This window comes from Oncorhynchus keta, unplaced genomic scaffold (assembly GCF_023373465.1).
Source record: "Oncorhynchus keta strain PuntledgeMale-10-30-2019 unplaced genomic scaffold, Oket_V2 Un_contig_9955_pilon_pilon, whole genome shotgun sequence".
NCBI classification, from domain to species: domain Eukaryota; kingdom Metazoa; phylum Chordata; class Actinopteri; order Salmoniformes; family Salmonidae; genus Oncorhynchus; species Oncorhynchus keta.
Genome location: NW_026290736.1, coordinates 157,959 through 164,484, shown reverse-complemented (window position 1 = coordinate 164,484; position 6,526 = coordinate 157,959). Strand labels below are relative to the sequence as shown.

Genomic DNA, 6,526 nt, shown 5'->3' with positions numbered 1-6,526 from the left:
TAGTGTCATCCCAGGATATTAGTCTCTTCTTGGAGGAGCTGTCCTGTCTTTAGTGTCATCCCAGGATATTAGTCTCTTCTTGGAGGAGCAGTCCTGTCTTTAGTGTCATCCCAGGATATTAGTCTCTTCTTGGAGGAGCAGTCCTGTCTTTAGTGTCATCCCAGGATATTAGTCTCTTCTTGGAGAAGCTGTCCTGTCTTTAGTGTCATCCCAGGATATTAGTCTCTTCTTGGAGGAGCAGTCCTGTCTTTAGTGTCATCCCAGGATATTAGTCTCTTCTTGGAGGAGCAGTCCTGTCTTTAGTGTCATCCCAGGATATTAGTGTCTCTTCTTGGAGGAGCAGTCCTGTCTTTAGTGTCATCCCAGGATATTAGTGTCTCTTCTTGGAGGAGCAGTCCTGTCTTTAGTGTCATCCCAGGATATTAGTGTCTCTTCTTGGAGGAGCAGTCCTGTCTTTAGTGTCATCCCAGGATATTAGTCTCTTCTTGGAGGAGCAGTCCTGTCTTTAGTGTCATCCCAGGATATTAGTCTCTTCTTGGAGGAGCAGTCCTGTCTTTAGTGTCATCCCAGGATATTAGTGTCTCTTCTTGGAGGAGCAGTCCTGTCTTTAGTGTCATCCCAGGATATTAGTCTCTTCTTGGAGGAGCAGTCCTGTCTTTAGTGTCATCCCAGGATATTAGTGTCTCTTCTAGGAGGAGCAGTCCTGTCTTTAGTGTCATCCCAGGATATTAGTGTCTCTTCTTGGAGGAGCAGTCCTGTCTTTAGTGTCATCCCAGGATATTAGTGTCTCTTCTTGGAGGAGCAGTCCTGTCTTTAGTGTCATCCCAGGATATTAGTCTCTTCTTGGAGGAGCAGTCCTGTCTTTAGTGTCATCCCAGGATATTAGTGTCTCTTCTTGGAGGAGCAGTCCTGTCTTTAGTGTCATCCCAGGATATTAGTCTCTTCTTGGAGGAGCAGTCCTGTCTTTAGTGTCATCCCAGGATATTAGTGTCTCTTCTTGGAGGAGCAGTCCTGTCTTTAGTGTCATCCCAGGATATTAGTCTCTTCTTGGAGGAGCTGTCCTGTCTTTAGTGTCATCCCAGGATATTAGTCTCTTCTTGGAGGAGCAGTCCTGTCTTTAGTGTCATCCCAGGATATTAGTGTCTCTTCTTGGAGGAGCAGTCCTGTCTTTAGTGTCATCCCAGGATATTAGTGTCTCTTCTTGGAGGAGCAGTCCTGTCTTTAGTGTCATCCCAGGATATTAGTCTCTTCTTGGAGGAGCTGTCCTGTCTTTAGTGTCATCCCAGGATATTAGTCTCTTCTTGGAGGAGCAGTCCTGTCTTTAGTGTCATCCCAGGATATTAGTCTCTTCTTGGAGGAGCAGTCCTGTCTTTAGTGTCATCCCAGGATATTAGTCTCTTCTTGGAGGAGCTGTCCTGTCTTTAGTGTCATCCCAGGATATTAGTGTCTCTTCTTGGAGGAGCAGTCCTGTCTTTAGTGTCATCCCAGGATATTAGTCTCTTCTTGGAGGAGCAGTCCTGTCTTTAGTGTCATCCCAGGATATTAGTCTCTTCTTGGAGGAGCAGTCCTGTCTTTAGTGTCATCCCAGGATATTAGTCTCTTCTTGGAGGAGCAGTCCTGTCTTTAGTGTCATCCCAGGATATTAGTCTCTTCTTGGAGGAGCAGTCCTGTCTTTAGTGTCATCCCAGGATATTAGTGTCTCTTCTTGGAGGAGCAGTCCTGTCTTTAGTGTCATCCCAGGATATTAGTGTCTCTTCTTGGAGGAGCAGTCCTGTCTTTAGTGTCATCCCAGGATATTAGTGTCTCTTCTTGGAGGAGCAGTCCTGTCTTTAGTGTCATCCCAGGATATTAGTCTCTTCTAGGAGGAGCAGTCCTGTCTTTAGTGTCATCCCAGGATATGAGTCTCTTCTTGGAGGAGCAGTCCTGTCTTTAGTGTCATCCCAGGATATTAGTCTCTTCTTGGAGAAGCTGTCCTGTCTTTAGTGTCATCCCAGGATATTAGTGTCTCTTCTTGGAGGAGCAGTCCTGTCTTTAGTGTCATCCCAGGATATTAGTCTCTTCTTGGAGGAGCAGTCCTGTCTTTAGTGTCATCCCAGGATATTAGTGTCTCTTCTTGGAGGAGCAGTCCTGTCTTTAGTGTCATCCCAGGATATTAGTGTCTCTTCTTGGAGGAGCAGTCCTGTCTTTAGTGTCATCCCAGGATATTAGTGTCTCTTCTTGGAGGAGTCTCTGTCTCTCTTCTCTCTTTCTCTCTCTTTCTCTCTCTCTGTCTGTCTGTCTGTCTGTCTGTCTGTCTGTCTGTCTGTCTGTCTGTCTGTCTGTCTGTCTGTCTGTCTGTCTGTCTGTCTGTCTGTCTGTCTGTCTGTCTCTCTGTTCTCTGTATCTGTCTGTCTCTCTTTCTCTCTCTTTATTTGTCTGTTTCTCTCTTTCTCTCTCGTTATTTGTCTGTTTCTCTCTTTCTCTCCCTCTGTACCTGTCTGTCTCTTTTTCTCTCTCTGTACCTGTCTGTCTCTCTTTCTCTCTCTTTATTTGTCTGTTTCTCTCTTTCTCTCCCTCTGTACCTGTCTGTCTCTTTTTCTCTCTCTGTACCTGTCTGTCTCTCTTTCTCTCTCTTTATTTGTCTGTTTCTCTCTTTCTCTATCTGTATCTGTCTGTCTCTCTCTGTATCTGTCTGTCTCTCTCTGTATCTGTCTGTCTCTCTGTCTCTCTCTGTATCTGTCTGTCTCTCTCTTTCTCTATCTGTCTTTCTCTCTCTCTCCATCAATCATTTAACATTTTAATCTAAATCTAAGTAAATCTAAATGTACTTTCTCTGAATTTTTCAGTTCCTCCAAAAAGATAGTGAGTGAGAGAAAAGGGAAGTAAGAAAGAAAGGAAAGAGAGGAGAGAAACAGGCCTTTCGGCGATGCATTGAGTTGTATATCTCTCTCTTTCATTTTCTCACTCCTCCTCTCATCTATCATTCTCTGTCATTAGTTATTCTGCTTTAGTTGCAGTCCTGGGGGTGGATAAGGGAGAGAGAATGGAAGAAAGAGGAGAGGGGAGTAAGAGGTGAATCAAAGTTTTAAGCTAACAAAACCTTTAATGAGTGCTGTCAGTGTTAAGTTGTAAGTAGCAGGAAGTTGTGAAGTGAAATGTAATGATGGTTGTTTCTGCCTTCTTTTTGGATCTACTGGCTGCACAAGAGATAATGATTCTAAAGGCCTGGTCCAAATCAAACCCTCTTCCCTGTGTACTGCACTAGTCCATGTGGACTTGAAGGTATATATACATACCATATACACTGTGTTTGTAGTTGGTATAATGTTGATATAAATCACTTATATCTAGCTAACTAAGTAACAAACTAAGTAAAAATGAACGAACGAACTAACTAACTAACTAACTAACTGGTTTATCCACCTTTTCCTCAAATGGAATTATTCACTAAACAGGAAATGACCACTTCCTGTCCCAGTTTTCCACCTCATCCCTCTTTCTACATTAACCATAATGTATGTCCCAGTTTGCCACCTCATCCCTCTTCCTACATTAACCATAATGGATGTCCCAGTTTGCCACCTCATCCCTCTTCCTACATTAACCATAATGGATGTCCCAGTTTGCCACCTCATCCCTCTTCCTACATTAACCATAATGGATGTCCCAGTTTGCCACCTCATCCCTCTTCCTACATTAACCATAATGGATGTCCCAGTTTGCCACCTCATCCCTCTTCCTACATTAACCATAATGGATGTCCCAGTTTGCCACCTCATCCCTCTTCCTACATTAACCATAATGGATGTCCCAGTTTGCCACCTCATCCCTCTTCCTACATTAACCATAATGGATGTCCCAGTTTGCCACCTCATCCCTCTTCCTACATTAACCATAATGGATGTCCCAGTTTGCCACCTCATCCCTCTTCCTACATTAACCATAATGGATGTCCCAGTTTGCCACCTCATCCCTCTTCCTACATTAACCATAATGGGTGTCCCAGTTTGCCACCTCATCCCTCTTCCTACATTAACCATAATGGATGTCCCAGTTTTCCACCTCATCCCTCTTTCTACATTAACCATAATGTATGTCCCAGTTTGCCACCTCATCCCTCTTCCTACATTAACCATAATGGATGTCCCAGTTTGCCACCTCATCCCTCTTCCTACATTAACCATAATGGGTGTCCCAGTTTGCCACCTCATCCCTCTTCCTACATTAACCATAATGGATGTCCCAGTTTGCCACCTCATCCCTCTTCCTACATTAACCATAATGGATGTCCCAGTTTGCCACCTCATCCCTCTTCCTACATTAACCATAATGGATGTCCCAGTCTAAAAAGGGCACACAAATCAAATCCACTTTATTTCATCGGAACACAATAAACTATTACACCCAGAGAATTGTTCCGGCAGACCTTTCAAATAAAATAGCAATTTCCAGGCAATTGCCACTCAGGCCAGCGTTGTGGTGAGGGCGTCAATAGATACGTCTGCAAGTCCACCATTGTTTTCCTTTCTGTCTTATTCATGATTAAATTACTTTTTTTGTCTTCTCACAATGCAAACACACCTTTGGCGAGAATCCTTCTGTTCTGTTCCATTTTACATTTTGTATCATAATTCCCTCTGAGCTGAGGTCATGCACATTGTGTGTAACAGGTAGAGAGTTCTATGCCTAATGCACTAGACAGCTGATGACTATAAACGAAGTGCAGAGCTCAAGGGCTGCAGACAAGACCAAAACACATTAATGAATTCAGCTGGGAAATACTGAGGATCCGTAGACACTGCAGCTTTAGAGGACTGGAGGGAGGGAGGGAGAGAGGTGGGAGGGAGAAAGAAAAATGAGAGAGGTGAGAGAGAATGAGGAAAAAGAAAAAGGGAGATCAAGAGAGAAGGGGGAGTGATGAGTCGGCTCTAATCACCCTTTATTTGTCTCTTAACATTTTATCTCTCCCTTTCTCTTTTACTCTCCTGTCTGACTTTCTGCTTTCTCTGTCTACATCCCCTCCACTCATCTCCTAATCTCCGTCTCTCTGTCACTCTCACTCTCACTCTCACTCTCTCTTTCTGCTTTCTCTGTCTACATCCCCTCCACTCATCTCCTAATCTCCGTCTCTCTGTTACTCTCACTCTCACTCTCACTCTCACTCTCTCTTTCTGCTTTCTCTGTCTACATCCCCTCCACTCATCTCCTAATTTCTGTCTCTCTGTCACTCTCACTCTCACTCTCCTTTCTGCTTTCTCTGTCTATATCCCCTCCACTCATCTCCTAATCTCTGTCTCTCTGTCACTCTCACTCTCTCTTTCTGCTTTCTCTGTCTACATCCCCTCCACTCATCTCCTAATCTCTGTCTCTCTGTCACTCTCACTCTCACTCTCACTCTCTCTTTCTGCTTTCTCTGTCTACATCCCCTCCACTCATCTCCTAATCTCTGTCTCTCTGTCACTCTCACTCTCACTCTCGCTTTCTGCTTTCTCTGTCTACATCTCCTCCACTCATCTCCTAATCTCTGTCTCTCTGTCAGTCTCACTCTCACTCTCTTTCTGCTTTCTCTGTCTACATCCCCTCCACTCATCTCCTAATCTCTGTCTCTCTGTCACTCTCACTCTCACTCTCGCTAAGGAGATGATTGTGGACTTCAGGAAACAGCAGAGGGAACACCCCCCTATCCACATCGATGGAACAGTAGTGGAGAGGGTAGCAAGTTTTAAGTTCCTCGGCATACACATCACAGACAAACTGAATTGGTCCACTCACACTGACAGCGTCGTGAAGAAGGCGCAGCAGCGCCTCTTCAACCTCAGGAGGCTGAAGAAATTCGGCTTGTCACCAAAAGCACTCACAAACTTCTACAGATGCACAATCGAGAGCATCCTGGCGGGCTGTATCACCGCCTGGTACGGCAACTGCTCCGCCCTCAACCGTAAGGCTCTCCAGAGGGTAGTGAGGTCTGCACAACGCATCACCGGGGGCAAACTACCTGCCCTCCAGGACACCTACACCACCCGATGTTACAGGAAGGCCATAAAGATCATCAAGGACATCAACCACCCGAACCACTGCCTGTTCACCCCGCTATCATCCAGAAGGCGAGGTCAGTACAAGTGCATCAAAGCTGGGACCGAGAGACTGAAAAACAGCTTCTATCTCAAGGCCAACAGACTGTTAAACAGCCACCACTAACATTGAGTGGCTGCTGCCAACACACTGTCATTGACACTGACCCAACTCCAGCCACTTTAATAATGGGAATTGATGGGAAATGATGTAAATATATCACTAGCCACTTTAAACAATGCTACCTTATATAATGTTACTTACCCTACATTATTCATCTCATATGCATACGTATATACTGTACTCTACATCATCGACTGCATCCTTATGTAATACATGTATCACTAGCCACTTTAACTATGCCACTTTGTTTACTTTGTCTACATACTCATCTCATATGTATATACTGTACTCGATACCATCTACTGTATGCTGCTCTGTACCATCACTCATTCATATATCCTTATGTACATAT

The 6,526-nt window shown here is 44.5% G+C and overlaps 1 long non-coding RNA gene across 1 annotated transcript; it reads right to left on the bottom strand.

Annotated features, from left to right (window-relative positions):
- Positions 1-2,899: 2,899 nt before the first annotated feature.
- Positions 2,900-4,976, bottom strand: LOC127927229 (uncharacterized). The gene is made up of 3 exons (XR_008126648.1): positions 4,186-4,976; positions 4,090-4,137; positions 2,900-3,945 (listed from the first exon to the last, which is right to left on the bottom strand). It is a non-coding gene; the product is annotated as an uncharacterized LOC127927229 (long non-coding RNA).
- Positions 4,977-6,526: the final 1,550 nt, after the last annotated feature.